At 39.2% G+C, this 19,786-nt stretch overlaps 1 protein-coding gene across 1 annotated transcript in view; it reads right to left on the minus strand.

Annotated features, from left to right (window-relative positions):
* Positions 1–19,786, minus strand: part of LOC134297668 (uncharacterized) — a 345,438-nt gene that overhangs the window by 290,552 nt on the left and 35,100 nt on the right. The window lies entirely within an intron of this gene.

Genomic DNA, 19,786 nt, shown 5'->3' on the forward strand with positions numbered 1-19,786 from the left:
AAACATTCTCTGTAAAACAAAACCATAGTGACACAATGTCAACTAGAACCAACCTAGATTTCTGTCAATTTATGTTCAAGGAAACAAAGCAGGAATATTAATTTTTATTTTTTTAATGAAGTGCAAAATGTGGCCAGACATTAACGGCAAATGGTTCATTATTGTAAAACCAACTCAAGAGAAAACGGAAATATATTGAATGAATAAAGCCAGTTTTACTATTGTTTAAGGGACTTCATTCATCCTATATATAGTATAGATATGAATTTCCATTACACTAATACAATATTTGATTGAGTTTCATTATAAACACAGACATAATGGTCTAAATTTAACTCAAAATTAATAGGTAAAATTCCATGCCAGGGCAATTGTGTTAGATTCCATGTTTGTGTAATGCTATGGAAAAAAGTAGTACAAGAAAAGTTGCAATCTGTTCCTTAAATGCTGCTTCAACAATTTGCACCATAAAACTGTACTAAATACCATATGTATGACAACTCTGAAATAACATAGTCACAAGCCCAGTGGGCCCTGTGCTAGCATAGAGGACCTATCTACACTGATCATTTAACACAGCTCCAAACACATTCAAGACCATAGTATCCACTGTGTGCTGCAGCATGACTCAAACAAGAAGCAGTGAATTAAAAAAAAGGTTTTGGAAAGTCCTATGTAAGTCATAGAATGCGCTGCAGAGGACTCCAGTGTATCCAGGGCAAATCAGTTCAGCAAAATGCCCCTGCTGAAGCTCAGGGGATAAATCAATGTTTTGAGACGGGGTAATTGATTTCCTTTGCTGGTAACTGTCACTCTCCTTTGTTCCCACCCAGTATGTCTCTATTGTGCTGTTGCATATCTCTCCTAGAAATAAAAAACCCACCTGTAAAATGGTTTGAGGTCAGGTTCTGTGGTAATTGTTGCCATCTTCATGGCTTCAAACTGGTTCCAAGCATGGCAAGATGATTGCACACACAGTAAAACCAGTTCTTCTCAAAGCAGCTCCAAGCTGCATGTAGTGTCAATGTAGTATGGGTTAAAGCAATACATGGAGGCAACAATTGGCACAAAGATACAAACTTACATTTGTCACATTCCATTTGCTTATTTCTTCTTATAATACTGCATGTAAGTGAAATACACAAAATAACCAGGACAACTCAACCTATTCACCTCTACTGAGAAATTAATACCATTGTACTCAGTAGGGTTTCCTCTGACGTCAGCAAATTAAATATCATTGAGATCATCAACTGTGTTGGGTCATGGGGCTAATTTTATGATTTATATGGTGGCACCCATCCATGGGATATCACATTACACAGCACTCTTGTAGGAATTTTGATGGGGCAGCTGCTCAAATTGAATCAAATAACATATTTCTTCTGTGTTGTCAAAGGCTTTCATGGCCAGAATCACTGGGTTGTTGTGAGCTTTCTGTGATGTATGGCCATGTTCTTCTCTTTATATTTGCTTCTCTTTGGTCTCCTTTCCATGCATAACCTTGAATCTTCCCAAGCAGAAAATAAAGCAAAGGGGATGAATAAATGCTGGCTATCCAGGGTTTTATACCCATACTCAATATTAGCATCCATAGTTTCGCTCACATATATAGACCACAGGCCTTTACAGCCAAACTGGAATCACTTAAGCAACAGTCATATAGGTCTTGAAATTCAGACAGTCCCCTGCAATGAAGGATTCTACACAGCTCCATCCAAAGAAATCTGTGACACTGTTTTCATTCTCCAGATCAACACAACAGCGGGAGGGAGAAACATGAAAAAGCTCATTATCAGCACTGCAGCAAAAATTACCAAGATAATTGCCCAAACGGCTAGGACTGTTTGTACCATGGCTTTGTGATCTTCCTGTCTCTTAACCGAATCTATAAAAAGATTAAGAAAAAGAACAAATGGGAGAAACACTTATTGAAAACATACAAAGGCCCAAGGAATGAGAGGTTCCCCTCTGCCACAAGATTGGAATTAAAAACTGTTTTTCAAATTGTCACTTAATCTGTGACATGATTTCTCAGTAAACACCAAGCATGTCCTCTTAGGACTTCATCTGATGAGCAGGAGAGAAGCAGAGGAAAGCGCTGGGAAGAGTGGAGAAACTATCTTACCATTTTCTCTCCCGGCAAGGCTTATTTTCAGGGATGGCCAGCCATCCCACGACCTTTCCCTATCTTCTTCCTGGTTTCCCTCATTTCCCCCCACTTTCTGGAATTAGGGAGAGAAGATTCCATTTTCAGGAGCCAGGTGTTACCCAACTCCTGAAAACGGAGTTTTCTCTCCCTTGCAGCATGCTGGCAAGAACAATTTCCACGGGCTGCCACTGGTACTAGCTGTGCATCATAGGATGGCCTTGTGGGACTCAGTTGTGCTAGTGTGTGAAAATGGAAAACAAACGGTGGGAAACATCCATGTGATGAGGTCCCTAGAGAGGCAGACACTTTGGAAGGAGAAGAGGGACGGTGGTTCAGTATGATGCAAGCTTTCATTGTGAATAACTAGTGTTGTCTGAATGTCTGACAGAGAGAAGGACTAAAGAAGGCTCTACTGAGCAGGACCCATTTATGTTCTGATTCCCAAATGCACAGTAGAAAGGCTGCCAGTGATGAAGGATTCAGACTTCAGTTTCTTGGGTTGAATGATGCACCTTTATGCAATGTCCTGTGTAAATCACAGGAAAATAATTGGAATGCAACCCCCCCACCACACATAGCTCTTTCCTACTTTTCTGTACAATCTTATAGAATCACATGAGCCATTCAGTCTAACCCCATTCTTTCATGTAGGACCTTGGAGGTGTCTACGGACAACGGCGGCTCTTCAGCTTAGAAATGGAGATGAGCACCAACCCGCAGAGTCGGTCACAACTGGACTTAACGTCAGGGGAAAACCTTTACCTTTAATCATATCACTCCCAACAGATAGCGTATCAAGCATCTGTTCAAAAACCTCCAAAAAAAGCAGGACTCCATCACAGTCCAAGACAGCAGATTCTATGGCCAGACAGCTCTTACCAGCAGCAAGTTTTTCCTAATGTTGGGTTAATTTTAATCTTGGAGTGAATTATGAGAACGTGTTCTAATCAAGAACAAGAATTTTTGGTTTGCATCTTAAATCTTAATAACTGTAATTCCTGGAACCTGAAATACTAACAAAAACTAAGTCATCAAAGGCTTTCGTGGCCGGAATCACTGGGTTGCTGTGAGTTTTCCAGGCTGTATGGCCATGTTCCAGAAGCATTGTTTCCTGATGTTTCACCCACATCTATGACAGGCATAGATATGGGTGAAACATCAGGAGAGAATGCTTCTGGAACATAGCCATACAGCCCGGGAAACTCACATCAACCCAAAAATGAAGTGGGGGAGGAAATTGTAAAATTTGTCTTTCAAAAATTGTTCATCTCTTCATTAATCATTAACATAGTTAACATCTTAATACTGCAATTCGTTTAATGAGAAAATGCAACCCATGTGAATTCATTTGAAAAATAAATTCAATAAAGATACCAATTTACATTACAACACTTAAGTGATCACTTTTAACACATTAGATCCTATCTCTGAATCGCTGAGTTCCTGCAGTGCATGGCCACAGATCCTGTTTGCTGTTATGTAAGTTCACGGGAAGAGCTGTTGCTCAGGAGATTAACCAGTCTTGTGGGCAGGGATGAGGGGGAGGAAGGGAATTTCTCTATTATTGTAGCATATTATCTATTAACTGTAGCATAAGATTGTGTAACAAATGTTTTAAGGAAGTAAGATTTTCTTACTGGTGACTGATTAGTTTATGCCCTGGCAAGTTGGTAGGCACACATTTGCTTGCTTTGGAATGCTTCCAAGCAAACTAGTTTCCTTTTTCTAACTCACACCATGGATTTTATAACATTTTAATCACCAGAGTCTTCTTCTTTTAGTTCAACAGTTGAGAATTTCAGGATGATGAATTCCATACTCATCATGTTCTGTGTTACTTTCTGTTCTCCTTAGGAGAACATTGGGTTCTGATTTTTCAAGGCTTCATTCTATCAGTGATACCTGACCCATAGGAAATTTGTAGGTCAGAACATGGAAAATTGCCTTTTAAGACTGCTACTCCCAGTGGCTGGAATATTTTGAAAACAAATTGGTTTTCTCATTTTTTATAGATACACCTGATTCTCCCTTTCAGAATGTGGTTGCGGGGCTGATGAGATAATGAGAGATGAAAGAGTTTCTGAAAATGTTTTCCTCTTCTTTCTACACCTTTAAATCTTCATATAGGAGAGTCTAGTTGATCACTGGATGAGATGATGTCACAATGACAGGCTGGCCAGAGCTAACTGACTGTTGCTGTCATGGTGACCTCTAGGAAACACAAACAGAGCTAACTCACATGTCACCATTTTGTGTTTTCTTGTCCTCACTGTTCATGATAAGCATCTTCATTTGACACAAAGTGCTCAGAAATTGCCAGAGGGAACAAACACATAACAAACACTTATGAGTGAAAGGCAACTTCTCACTCAGTCTGGTTCAGCGATACTTTCCTCCAACAGAACTGAATCAAGAATCACAAAAAAAAGGGGGTGGGAGGTAAAAACAAATACTGGAGATGACATTTGAACCCCTTTGGCTAGTTAGACTTAACTACCCAAAGACCATTGTGTCCAGAAGGCATCATTCATGCAAATCTCCCTGAATTTTATATAAATCTCCATAAATTTTACATAAAAGAACTCAAGTCTTTCTTCATTTCCTCTACTAAAATTTTCACCATGTATAGCTTTTCTTTTTAAAAGGCAATATAGGTTAAGCATCCCTTATCAAGAAATCTGAAATATCTGAAAATATGACATGGGTGTATATTCTAAGATCATAACCCTTTTGCTTTTTGATAGTTCAGTGAACACAAACTTTGAACACAATGAACACAAAGTTTGTTTCATTTATTTTAAAAAAACAAATTACTTTTAATAATAATAATAATAACTTTATTTTTATACCCCGCCTCTATCTCCTCAAAGGGGACTCAGGGCAGCTTACATGGGGCCAAGCCCGAATAAAAACAATAGCAATATAAAACGCAACAATAGACAAGAGACATGCACAATTATAAAAAATTTAAATAAAAACAATAAAACAAATGACAAAAAGCTAATACAAACATTGATTAAAACGGAGAGGTTGTAAAAGTAGACTGGGTAAGGTGCACCATATAAATATTGTAAACACGAGGTGACTGGTAAAATGCTGCAAATTCTTGGAAGTGCAAATTGGGATGGGAGTAGACCCTGTGTCCATATCAAGTTGACAAAGGTAAAAAGTGCAAACTGGTACAAAAATGGTCACAGATACAGGCTTGTTATGGGAATGAGCAATCTTTATCCAAAGGCCTGAGTGAAGAGCCAGGTTTTCAAGCTCTTTCTGAATGCTACCAGGGTGGGGGCTTGCCTGATTTCCCTGGGGAGCGAGTTCCAGAGCCGGGGGGCCACTGCGGAGAAGGCCCTCTCTCTTGTCCCCACCAACCGTGCTTGTGATGGAAGTGGGAGCGAGAGGAGGGCCTCCCCAACGAACGAAGAGATCGTGCAGGTTCGTAGGGCGATCACAAAGGTAGGAGGGTTCCAAACCGTTCAGGGCTTGGTGTATAAAGATATATATGAAATTTAAATTAATTTTGTGTTTAGACTTGGGTTCCATCTCCAAGATATCTCATTATATACCTACATGCAACAACAGGTATTTTAAAATCCAAAATCAATACATAAATACCCAAAATACAAAACACTTCTGGTCCCATGCACTTTAATAATAGATATTCAACCTGCAATGTTCTATGACTCTTGTTATTTGTTTAATTTTAAACTCTAAAGGGTTTTAAATTGTACTTTATCAGCCATGTCCTTGCAACTGATTTGCACTAGCCCTGTCCGTCCCTCAGAAACTACTACTTAGGGCATTGGTGGTTTGTTCGATGGTGTTTTATATTGTGTTATGTTATGTGTTGATTTATTTTGTTCTTTTATGATGTTGTTTATGATTATTATATTTTATCTATGTTGACTGGGCTTGTCCCCATGTAAGCCGCCTTGAGTTCCTTCAGGGAGATGGAGGCGGGATACAAAAATAAAGTTATTATTATATGTTATTATAGGACTATTTTGGGGACTCAAATGCAGCATGTGTGAAAAAGATCTTGGAGTCCTCGTGGGCAACAAGTTAAACATGAGCCTACAATGTGATGTGGCGGCGAAAAAAGCCAATGGGATTTTGGCCTGCATAAATAGGAGTATAGCGTTTAGATCCAGGGAAGTCATGCTCCCCCTCTATTCTGCCTTGGTCAGACTACACCTGGAATACTGTTTTCAATTCTGGGCACTGCAGTTGAAGGGAGATGTTGACAAGCTGGAAAGCGTTCAGAGGAGGGCGACTAAAATGATTAAGGGTCTGGAGAACAAGCCCTATGAGGAGCGGCTTAAAGAGCTGGGCATATTTAGCCTGCAGAAGAGGAGGCTGAGAGGAGACATGATAACCAAGTACAAATACGTGAGGGGAAGTCATAGGGAGGAGGGAGCAAGCTTGTTTGCTGCTGTCCTGGAGAATAGGATGTGGAGCAATGGTTTCAAACTACAGGAAAGGCGATTCCACCTGAACATTAGGAAGAACTTCCTCACTGTGAGAGCTGTTCAGCAGTGGAACTCTCTCCCCTGGAGTGTAGTGGAGGCTCCTCCTTTGGAGACTTTTAAGCAGAGGCTGGATGGCTATCTGTCGGGGGTATTTGAATGAGATTTTCCTGCTTCTTGCAGGGGGTTGGACTGGATGGCCCATGAGGTCTCTTCCAACTCTACGATTCTATGATTCTATGGTTCTACATGGTTGTTTTGTTACTGACTAATGTCAGGTAGGAGGACAGGAATGACTACCTTATTGAGTCTAATGATAGGGTGATAACTTGCTACATGCATTAAAAATAACCTTAAAGGACCATGACTCACAGAATCTGCTGTAGCGAATGAGCCTTGTAGAAGCACTCCTTCTCATGCGCAAATCCAATATCCAACCTTAAGCACCATTTGAAAGGCTGGCCTTAAAAGCCATTCATCTGAAAATTGCAGCATGACCTCTCTAGAAGAAGATGACACAAGGCGCACTTGTTTGTATTCATTTTCACAAATTCAAGGGCAAACTAAAGATTGCATTTGTTGTTAAAGTTCTTGTTACTATTGATACACATGTTCACATAATGTTGCTATTTTTGCTATAGCATAATTACATTACCTGTAACTAATTCCAGGAAAAAAATGCTTATGTGATGGATGGTAAATGGACCAACCACCATGCCAGTGGCTTCTTTCCCCCAAATTGTCCTTAGGAAATGGAGATGTGATGCATGAAATTATTAATCACTGGAATAAAATTCACTTCCATTCATGTGTGGCTCATTGAGGCTTGGCAAAACAAAACAAGACACAGAGAAAGGGGTAGCTATATTCCTGTATGGATGGGGTACTGTTAAAGTCTCAGCAACTGGCCAAGAAGTCTCAAGCAATAGCTCTTACCAAAAATGTGATTTTCCAGCCCTGCTAGTACACAATAGTTTGGAATAGGAGTGTGTCAAGGGAAGCTCTACAATTGTCAGGGAATTCATCTCTGATTAAAAAAAAAATCTTGGATATCATGAAAGGCCAGTTCAAAGCAGATAATTTGGGATCAGATACTGGATTATATGGTAGTGTAGATAGAGCCAAAGTACGTGTGGAATCGTTGTATGACATCCGAGAGGATTAAAAGGCCTTAGGTGGAATGGGTTGGTAGTGATGGCACATCTGTCTCTGAGCAGCCAAATAGATGCCTCATACTAGCATTGTGGGTGTAATCCAAAATCAAAATACAGTAGAGTCTCACTTATCCAAGCCTCGCTTATCCAAGGTTCTGGATTATCCAAGCCATTTTTGTAGTCAATGTTTTCAATATATCATGATATTTTGGTGCCAAATTCGTAAATACAGTAATTACAACATAACATTACTGCATATTGAACTACTTTTTCTGTCAAATTTGTTGTATAACATGATGTCTTGGTGCTTAATTTGTAAAATCATAACCTAATTTGATGTTTAATAGGCTTTTCCTTAATCCCTCCTTATTATCCAAGATATTCGCTTATCCAAGCATCTGCTGGCCTGTTTAGCTTGGTGAGACTCTACTGTACTGACTCTAAGCAAATTAGACCAAGTACTTTTAATATGTTCTTTATATTAAAATAATTTGTTGTCATTAGTTATTGTTAAATCACTACTTGTTATATATGCCTTTAAACACTATAGTAGTGTTTAAAAGTAATTGGAAAACATTATCAAATAAAATAACTTCATTTCTCCTTATGTTGTTTTTAGAGAGTACCTTTTTAAAAAGATAACTTTTTAATTCTGATTAGGAGGAGGAATAGTGATGTCTTACTGACAACTTGGGACTTCTCAGTTGCAAGCTTTACAGCAGTGGTTCCCAAACTTTTTTTTTTGACCAGGGGCCTTTTTGACCAGGGACCTCTTTGACCAGGGACCACTTTGATCAAGGGCCACTCTTCAACGTTAGTACCAAAAGGGTTACGAAACAGTTTTTGGTCAACTTTAGATTTGAAAATTGCATTGGATAGACTACATCAACTCCAGTTTCTGATACAAAACATGCCATCCAGTAGTTGCCATCTGCTCGCCCACAGAAAACCATGTTTAATAATCTAGAGCTGATGTGGTTTATCTAATGCAATTTTCTGAATCAGTACCCCCAAATAACCCCATGAACAGGTCTAAAAACGAAAACACCAAGGTTCTCCCACTTCCAAGCACCACATGGAACTGCTCCACTCAGGGGGAGGGAGGGAGGAGGAAAAGTAGCTGTCAGGAGGCTTGTTGCCTTTCTCCCCTCCCAACATCCTTATTGCCTTGGCACTATAAGGGGGTTCCACGAGACCAGCTGCAGGTGTAGTAATGGAGGACCATATTTTAGTTCTTGGGGTTCACTGGTGGTCCATGGACCACAGGTTGGGAACCACTGCTTTATAGCAAACTGATCAAGTAAAACAAGCTACGGATGTTAATTTTGTTTAGGTCTTGCCAGTTGGAAACATTGCCAATAATTAGCAGTGGAACAAAGGCTGTAAAATATGCCGATAGATTTATGTGTGTCTGAAAAAAACTCCACACTAATGTATTCTTCTACTAGAGAGCCTGGCCAGCAAAGGATATCTGAAAGAGAGTATTGATTCACTGTTCCCATAATATGCCTAGCTGGATAGTGTTATCTAGACTTTTTAACTACAATGATAAGCTATTGTATTTGCTACTAATATATTTCGTTGAATGGCCATTCATCTTTCCAAGCAAGAAAGGACTGGAGGTGTATGTGGGAGAAACCCTTGTAGATTTTCTCAGCTAAGGTGATAAGATAAAATGATACAAAAGAGGTACTGACAAATAGAAATATACATTGCATTTCAGGAGTCCTGGTGTTTAACTAGGGTTGCCTAGTAGAAAAAAAATAGACTCTTGTCCATTTCATAGTTGCATGTGTTGCTTGTCACATAAACAACATCTGTTGAAATTGCTACAGAACCATTACAGAATCATTCCTTATTTCACTTGGCAATGTTTTTTAAAACAACAACAGCAACAAAACAATCCATAGTTAACATCATCTGGCTACTTATGCCTTAGATTTGGAGTTAATACTTGTTTAGCAATCAGATTCTAAAGAGCCAAAGTGATGTAGAAAAGGAAATATCCTTAAGTCAAGCTTGGCATTTATGAGAAACAAGACCAGCAGTAGTTTTCTCGGTTGCACAGGTATTAAAGGCTTCAAAGGTCTCTCTTTTTTCGCTCCAGCCATTGCAACCAGCCTACCAGTTTGCAGATACCTCAGAAAGATTTCTACATCCAATGATTTATACATAAGGAAAATAATCTTATTTTGGTTTTTGGGATCAAAGATTTTACCTACACAACTGGGCTGTGGCACAGGCTGGTGAGCAGCCTGCTGCAATAAATCACTCTGACCATGAGGTCATGAGTTCGAGGCCAGCCCATGGCGGGATGAGCACCCATCAATTAAAAAATAAAAAATAGCCCCTGCTCGTTGCTGCCCTAGCAACCCGAAAGTTAGTTGCATCTATCAAGTAGGAAATAAGGTACCACTTATAAAGTGGGGAGGCAAATTTAACTAATTTACGACGTTGGAATGAGGAAGTGCCATCACAGTGGATGATGAAGCAGCTGCTCCCCCCTGTGGCCAGAATCGAACATCCCCTCAGGAGAAGGTTAAATTGCCTCTCGTCTGTCTCTGTCTCGGTTTTATGTGTATATGGGCATTGAATGTTTGCCCTATATGTATATAATGTGATCCGCCCTGAGTCCCCTTCGGAGTGAATATAAATACTGTAAATAAATAAATAAATTGTCAAAGGCTTTCATGGCCGGAATCACAGGGTTGTGTGTTTTCCAGGCTGTATGGCCATGTTCCAGAAGTATTCTCTCCTGACCCATATTTATGGCAGGGATCCTCAGAGATAGTGAGGTCTGTGGGAAAACAAAGAAAGGAAGGAAAGTCCAGGGTGAGTGTGATGCCTCATGGGCCTTGTAGTCCTGTTCCTAGTGCCATCGAGGCAGATGAAGACGAAAACATGGGGTTTTCGCCAGTTCAACAAGAGCCGGAGTCTTTTCACCTGCCGGATGTTGATGTTTGTACCCAAGAATTCAGTAAAACAGACCTTGGACATTCCTCGCCTCCGTTCTCTAGGAGAGAATCCTATTGTGCTGACAGAGGAGTCAGGGAACAGAATCGCAGGAGTTTACGGATTGCTGCCAAACAACAGGCTGATTAGACCTGCTTCCCTTGGGAAATTCTAAGGAGTCTTGCATCTGGACAAAGTTGGGTTTCGCTTCCCGTTCTCTAGGGAAAGAGGTTGTTGGCGGGAAAACGAGACCCAATATAGGTGCCTGACGCGGGAGAATCTTTGCGGAGTCAACAGAGCTGCTTCAGGAGTGAGATCGTGTGTGGACTTCGTAACCCCAGTTCCTTGTTTCCCGGATCAAGAATTCAAGTACTGCCTTGCCTTGCTGTTATCCACGGACCTTGTTCCAAGATTCACTGTTTGCCTTGTTTCTAGTCACGGACCTTGTTCCAAGATTCACTGTTTGCCTTGTTTCTAGTCACGGACCTTGTTAAAGAACCAAGACTATTTCCAGCCTTGTTGTCAAGCTTCCATGGACTTCTAAGACTCTGGCATTTCCCCACACTATTGCTTGGCAATAGTGTGTGTTTCGGTATTGGATTTAAACTTTGAACTCTAATATCATTTATTGGACAATACACTTTTGGACTATATTTGACCTCATTTGAAAGGTCTGCTTCTGAACTATATTCTTCACTTGTTTTTATTACTTTTATATATTTCCTTAATAAAGATATTAGATAGAGATTGGCCTCCGTGTATGGTTCTTGGTGCCCTGCTGCCTGGGGTCTGACAGTGAGAGAAGAACTGTCGTCAGTTGGAGCCCAGTGTGAATGTTGCAACTAATCACCCTAATTAGCATTGAATAGCTTCATCTCCTGACTTCTTTCTGCCTGGGGGAATCCTTTGTTCAGAATCATTAGCTGCCCCTGATTGATTCATGTCTGGAATTCCTCTGTTTTCAGAGTGTTTTTCCTTATTTACTGTTCTGATTTTAGAGTTTTTAAATACAGGTAGCCAGATTTTGTTCATTTTCATGGTTTCCTCCTTTTGATTGAAATTGTCCACATGCTTGTGGATTTCAATGGTTTCTCTGCGTAGTCTGACATGATAGGTGTTGGAGTGGTCCAGCATTTCTGTGGTCTCAAATAATATACTGTGTCCAGGTTGGTTCATCAAGTGTTCTGCTATGGCTGACTTTGAGTTAGTCTGCAGTGCCTTTCATGTTCCTTGATTCGTGTTTGGGCGCTGCATTTGGTGGTCCCTGCGTGGTATACGGTAGACTCCTGCAGAGGTGAGAGGATCCCTCTTGTCCTTGGCTGAATGTAGCATTTGTTGGATTTTTAGGTTGCGTTTCTTCATCAGTTTGCCTATCCGGTCAGTGGTTCCCTTGATGTATGGTAAGAACACTTTTCCTTTGAGTGGATCTTTGCCTTTCCTCTCATGACTTGTTCTTGGCCTTAAAACTCTTTTGATGTCTGTGGTTGAGTCTCCATTGGTCTGTAGAGGCCAATTTAGGTGGTTTAGTTCACCTTAGAGGAGGTGGGGTTCGCAGATTCTTTGTGCATGATCTGTCAGGGCTTTGATTGTGCTTCTTTTTTGATTTGGGTGATGGTTGGCGTTTTTATGAAGGTATCAGTGTGTGAAAGTTTTCTGTAAACAGTGTTCAGAGCTTCTACTTTTGAAACACACCAAACCTATGCTTTTCATATTTCATCACCATGCTTGAATAATGGTAATCCTGAAATATAAAGCATTGAGCTCTGCTTCCTTCTTTGGTGAATACCTAAGTAAGCAGTCTTCCATAGAAGACTGGGATTTTATCAGGAAAAACCTGTGCTTGTGGAAACAGCTGTGCTTGTGATAAATGTACTCTTTAACACATTTGTATGCTTTTCTTCCTTTTTAAAAATATATCAAACAACAATGCACACTTGATGATCATCAAAAACCCCTATAATTATTTATTGTAGTCTACTGAAGCATAAAGTGATCTTTGAGTTTACAAATGGTCTGCATGTACCTTAACTGAACACTTTCCCTTACCTATTAGTAAAGTTGTATAGGGTCAGAAATCTTTTCTAAGTTGTTGAGGCAGACTCTTTCAGAAAAAAAAATAAGTAGTTTGGGACAAGTTCTGGATTAAAGGTGAACCGTGACTACACAAAAATGCTGCCTAAAATATGACTTTGAAAGAGGGCAGCGAAATAACTGTGCTTTCAAGTTTTAAAGTTGATACATGGGGATTAAATATTTGTGATTTAAGAAGTACAACTTATTTTTTTTCCAAACATCTATGACAAAGTCCAAAAAAAAATGAAAATTGATTTAGAAAAGTTGCATTTATTCCTCTAGGATAGAATTACCATGATAACGGCAAATGTTTTACCAAGGCTTTTACTTCACTTTTAAATATCCCTATTATATGAAATGGAAGACATTGTGTGCAATAGCAAAAAGAGATTTCTAGGTTTATCTGATAGGCTAAGAAATATAGAATAAAGTTTAAAATACTCATGATGCTAAGACAGTTTGGATGTTCCTAATTTCAAATTGCATTGCTGTTTTTTATACAATCAAATGAATTGATATTACTTAGAGATGTGAGATTGGCAATGTTTTTCTTTGGATAATAAAGATAAGACATATGCTGAATTTAGAAATTATTGTATTAGAAAGCCTTTGAGTTTAGTGTTTAAGTATAAACATATTTTTTTCTTAAGATAAGTTAAAAATAGGAGATGATTGCTCTATGATGCAATTTTGTAGTTTGTAATTCTCAGATTTTTTTTCAAACCAATGTTGGAAATGTCAAGTCATGTAACTGACTTGTATGAAAATGAAAAATTACTGGAGATATATATATATATATATATATATATATATATATATATATATGAATTAAAAGGGTTTTGTAATGTTACCAGAAATGTTTCTGTTGGGTATTATGGTAGATAGTATACTATGGAGTACTTCCTCAATATACGACAACAACAAGAATGCTATTTTCTCAAATGTAGAAGTGGACTAAAATATTGACAAAGGAAGAAATAATTTTTTAAGATAGCTTACTACCTTGCCATATGGCTGTCGGAATCGCCCCGCATTGTCTGGGGACAAGGGGAACCCAGAGCTCCATACCCTGCAGCGTCCAGCTCTAGTTTTTGGCAATCCCATGGGGGGAAGCATGGACTGTGCAGCTACCCCTATTGCTTCTAATGGCAACATGGGAAGTCTCCCATGTTGCTGCTGCCACGGCATGTGCCATCTCCACCCCACATCACCCACAGAGTTTCTCCAATGTTGTTTGATGGGTATTGGTGGGCCCGTGGGTAAAAAAGGGTGAAGCTGCTGAAATACACCCTTTGTGATGGGGTCTTATGTTGGCCCAAGTGACCAAATTAAAGGATAAACCAATTGACAACATTTTAAGAGACTGGAATCTGTTTATTTGCAGTCAGAAATTTAGTGATGTAATAATTCATGATTATATAAATTTGATTGTCCATGGAAAATAAGATAATTACTTTGGGATGAATTTAAAATTTAGAGTGAAAGAAAATTTTATTTGATTTTATTTTGTCATAGACAACACGCATGCACAAAACTGTTCTTTGTGCTTATCTTAAAGAGCTTCAGAAAGGACTTTCAATGAACAAATTGAAATATTGGAAATGTGGGAGTGAAGATCCTGTTGTCTAGTATGACTGAGTCAGAATACGTGGTGATCATGCAGGTTGGCAGGAGTAAAAATAGTGGGAGTGATGAGGCAAGGCAAGGAATTCTTATTGCCTGGACACTAGGTGGGTCCTCAGAATACGAATAGCATTCTAATCCAGAAATATAACCCAGTTGTTGTTAACTGTAATGCAAGAAAGAGAACTTCCAGCCAATGAATAACACCTATAACTTTTATAATGGTGGCACATTCCATGTATTCAGAGCATCCTATGCCTGTTACTTCACTCCACACAAAGCATTGGACATGTTGTCCTTTTAATGGATGTTAGTTATATGAGAAAGGCAAATATCTTTGTTTCCATCCTGGCAGAATTAGTTACTTGCCGAAGGATATCTGCAGCACAGCTGAAGACGAAAAATTGCTTCTCAGGATTTTTCCAATTCACTTCTCACATTCATGGTCACTATCTGCACCACCAACACCATCTAAATTAATAACTTTACAATGCTACATTAGGAAAAGTGCTCATTTTTTAAGAATAAGAGTGGAAAATAGAAGCCTAATTTGATAGATTGAACATAAGCTACTCTTTTTAAAAAGTAAAATATTCACACTCCATTAAGGGGGTTGAGACGCAGAGCAAGAGAAAGTTCTCTTTCTTTTTGTATGTTTTTTTAACTGAGGGATTTTCAGTAGGAGTAAGTTTTACTAAGTCTCAGTTACATGTACCCATTTCTACTCTCCGTGCCGTTACTAAGGGCACAAGAGTCCTATTATTGGTCTCATCTGGTCATATGTTTCTTCTAAAGCTGTTACTTTTAGAAAAGCTAAAGCTCTCCTTTCCCTCATGTCTGATTTTGGTTCTCACATTGGTAGCAAAAAGACAACTTACAGGGCATGGCAGACAAAGTATAATTCACAAGTCTGGTCTTTCAAGACTTACCTGCTTTCTATAAAGCCTCTTTCCTTCCAAATGCTATCGAAGTGAGCTCAAATTATTCCTCATATGTTTCCATCCAGGACTGTCAACCAGGAGAAAAGGTGTTCCTCCACCTGCCCACCTTCTTTCAAAGGAGCTTTTCCCACTTGTTTAATACAGTTGTCAAAAAGCAAGAGAAACTAATCATTTCTAGCACACCGAGACTGTGGAAATAGTTGACATAACTGTACAAACAGGTAAGTGCCTGTATTGCTTTCCATCTAGTTGTTCTTAAAGCAACATTATCCTTTTCAGGAAATTGCCATGCAAATTTAAATACAGTTTTGCTGAGCTTGCTTCTATGGAACAGTGCTCACACTGGCTTTAGCACCCCTCAAAGTGTCTTCTTTATCACATTTATATGAATAAGTCTTCTAATGTGTGTAATTATGAATAACTGGAACCTCCAGATAGTCTACCTCTTAAGTTCATCACAATCTCCTAGGTTTATCAAAATATCAATTGCTGAAGAAAAAGAAAAAAAATATTATCATGATATTCTTCTTTCACAGTAGCATCTTGTGGCCATTGTTTGAAGTTGGATAATAGATGAGCAATATAAATATATATACTTACATTCAAAAGGAAGTCCCTTCAATTTTGATGGGGCTTACTTCCAGCATGATAGAACAAGTTTAAGTGCAACTCATATCAAGAAAACTCCATGATAAGTTCACCTTAGGTTTGTCATCAGTTGGATATGATTTGATGGGACACAAGAGCAGGAGTAAGAACAACTTTCTTGCTACTGCGGTGTACATATCAGATTGCAGCCCTAGTGACAAACCAAGCTTTAAAAGCTGTGAAAAGGAAACTGAATTCTTCATTGGAGCCATTAAGAAAGGAATTGAAAATATAAGTGCCATTATCACATATCCATTATCTATTGTCTTCTTCCCTAATAAACAGATGTTCCCTAAGGGCTCAACTGACTTAGTTTCCATACTAGAGTTTAGTACACACCAGCAGCTGGGTGATATCCTTCATTAATTTTTTTAAAATGATCCTTCAGATGGGTCTTCAGATGTAATTGGCTTCTATAGCAGTTTATACAAAAGATAGCCAGGCTTGGGAGTTAGTCCAGTTGACTGAGTTGAGTGCCCATTGAGGAAGTATCTCTGCCTCAATGATAAAAGCATCCGGCAATAAAATAAAATAAAATAGAATAAAATAACATGTTCAGGTTAAAAAGCCATGTACCATTTAGTGATCAATTGACTCCTGGCTTCTGCTAGTATGCAACTTAGTTTTCAAACAAGCAAACCAAATACAAATGTAAAAAACCAGCTTAACAGGTTGAACTATGGCTATGGAAACCATCTAGTTTATTGCACTGAGAGTCACGTTCTGGACTGAAGTTGCGATTGTATGCATAGAGGAAAAAGGTCCTGATTAGCCTCAGGGAATACGCTTTCTTGAAGTCGAGGTTGTTGACCCGGAAAAACTGAGAGAGGCAGAGGGATTAGTGGAGAAAGACTTCAGAAATATGACATCGCTATCTCAGACCTAGGCAGAAAATTCCTCCACAATCAAGAAGAAGGAGAGTCTTGGAGAAGATGAGTGTCATTTAGAGAAAGAGTGAAATGGCCTCTTAGGTCCCTTCTACACTGCCATATAATTCAAATTATCAAAGCAAATAATCCATATCATCTGCTTTGACCTGAATTATGTGGGTCTACACTGTCATGTAATCCAATTCAAAGCAGATAATTTGGATTGTATATGGTAGTGCAGAAGAGGCCTTTGATTTATGATTCTGGGGGCAGGCTAGGACTGTGGTAGTGCTGCATCACAGGTTAGAGATTTAGGCAGATGAGATTGATGTATTGGTGAAATGTATGGAGAATGGTCTGTCTGTGTGAAAGGTTTTAGGTATTACACATTGATAGATTTTTTACTTATATCAAGAGGACCTGCTTCTTTATGAATCTTGTTTCTGTTACTGGAACCTTTAGCACGAGGCTGCAGTAAAGATAAAAACTCATTATTTTCTGACTCATGAAAGGAGCTATATATGTCAGCAACTACTTCTAAAATGCATTACATCCTTTCTGTCACAGAGGCTATTATGGCAGAATTGGGGAAGGTGTACAAAATGAAAAGAGTGCTCGGTTCTCCTCTTAGCCTATAAGAACATAGGAAGACAGGACCAGTCTTCTTCTTCTTCTTCTTCTCCTTCTTCCTCTTCCTCTTCCTCTTCCTCTTCCTCTTCCTCCTCCTCCTCTGTCTTTGTCTTCTTAATATTTAATTATACTGCACTTTATGTCTTCCACAGGAAGACTTAACATAAGCGGCTTAACATAAAAACCATCAGCATGCAATTTAAAATATGTAAATATTAAACAGTATTAAACTGTTTTAATATTTGTATCCTCTTTCTTGACTTATAGGAAAGATTTGCTGCTTTATTTCAGGTAACAAAATGTCTTCAGCTGCTACTATAAGAAGAGCTATAAATCCAGCATTTTCAACGTGCAGTAGACCACCCGTGTGACCATGACCATTCATTCCAATTTTTTTTCGTGTCAGGAGCAACCTGAGTTGCTTCTGGTGTGAGAGAATTGGCTGTCTGCAAGGACGTTGCCCAGGGGACACCCGGAATTTTTGATGTTTTTACCATCCTTGTGGGAGGCTTCTCTCATGTCCCCGCATGGAGCTGGAGCTGATAGAAGGAGCTCATCCACGCTCTCCCCAGGTGGGATTCGAACCTGGCAGCCTTCAGGCCAGCAACCCAACCTTCAGGTCACAAGGTTTTTATCCCCTAGGCCACCGGAGGCTCCTTGAGACTGAGTGAGTGTCACCCAATTGGTTTTATGGCTAAGTGGGGATTTGAAGCCGTCTTCAGATTAATAGTCCAATCCTCAAATCCTTCAAGTTACAAGGCTTTAATCCTCTACACCACCGGAGCATCCATTCATTCCAATGAAGTGCTATGATACAAGAAGCTATAAGAGTTATATTAAACACCAATTAGATATATGATGATATAAAACATAATGTATAGACACACAAAAAGGGCATGTAAACACAATAGTATCAATGTTAATCATCTGAAAAGCTGTGCAAATGCCAGCACAGATGCCAGTTTGTCCAAACAGGAAATTGTCTTATTCAATATCTAGCAACTATCATGAACAAACAGTTGAAAATCCCAGTTGAAGTAAACAGTTCAGGTTCAAACAAACTGGTGATTTATGTGTCATTAAATGGCAGTAATATTGGTTGACGCTTAGCAGAAATGCAATGCCTGAGCAGCAACAGATTGCACAGGTAGAAAACATCTGCCAATGGGTTTGCAAAAGAACCAGATAGTAGTAAGATAGCTTACTCACAATGGTTTCCATCTTGTTTCCCTTCATCTTGTCTTGATTTATCTGTGGTTGGGAGGTGTTTGAATTGTGTCTGTAGCCTGCAATCGTGTTTCCTCAATTGGAAGAAGTGTTGCCAATGGAACAAAATAATATCCTAGCCTGGTCCCATGCTTTCTGAAGTGTAGAAATCAGCAAGTGAGGCTTTTACACACCACAAACATTACCATTTGTTGAGATCTGTACATTAGAGGAAGATTTATATGCCTTCCTAGATGAGCCCCCAAACATTCCTCACCATTGGCTATGTTGGTTTAGGCTGATGGGATCTTCTCCATACCATCACCTATATGGTCATATCATTTCCCTCACTGCTGCCGATTAGGCTCTTGTTAAAGGCATAGCTGAAAAAACTAGTAAAATATTTCAGCCTTGCTTGGAAATAACAAAGTGCAGTTCAGCTGCCTCTTTATTCCAGGAACATTAAACTGATGCCATATTTTAATAGCTGCCTTGAAGGCTAAAATTCAACATGCAGAGCTAACGGGGAAAAGCATGACTAATAAAAAGAGATAAGACTAATTTTAAAGTATGGTAACCCTCCTCCTGTTAGAAGAAAGTAGGCCATTAGAAGTCCTCTACATGTTGCTGGAATGCAATTCCCATCATCCCTAATCACTAGCAGATTATTACAGTTTAACAGCAGCATCTGAAGTACTGTATAGGACTTATCTCTGATTAAAAATATGAGCTTTTAAATGGTTATGTAAGAAAAAAATAGCCTGGGACAGGATTTCCTATCAATACAAATCAGTACTAAGGAAAGCTACACCTTCTAAACTTCTGTCTGACATGCATGGTTTAAATATACAGAACTTTGTCTATAAAAAGCCTGTTGCCCAACTGCAATAAATGAGTGTCTTGGCAAAGGATGGAACATGGGCTAAGGTGCCATCAGTCAAAACCAAGCTGGTTGGAAAGTAAGAAATTACTCCCCCAAAAGGATCATCTCCATGCTTTCCACCCTTTTGTTCCCATTCCTCTGCCCTGCCATGGTCCAGCACTGGTCACAAATGGACATGGAGATGCACAT

The sequence above is a fragment of the Anolis carolinensis genome, chromosome 3 (assembly GCF_035594765.1).
Source record: "Anolis carolinensis isolate JA03-04 chromosome 3, rAnoCar3.1.pri, whole genome shotgun sequence".
NCBI lineage: Eukaryota > Metazoa > Chordata > Lepidosauria > Squamata > Dactyloidae > Anolis > Anolis carolinensis.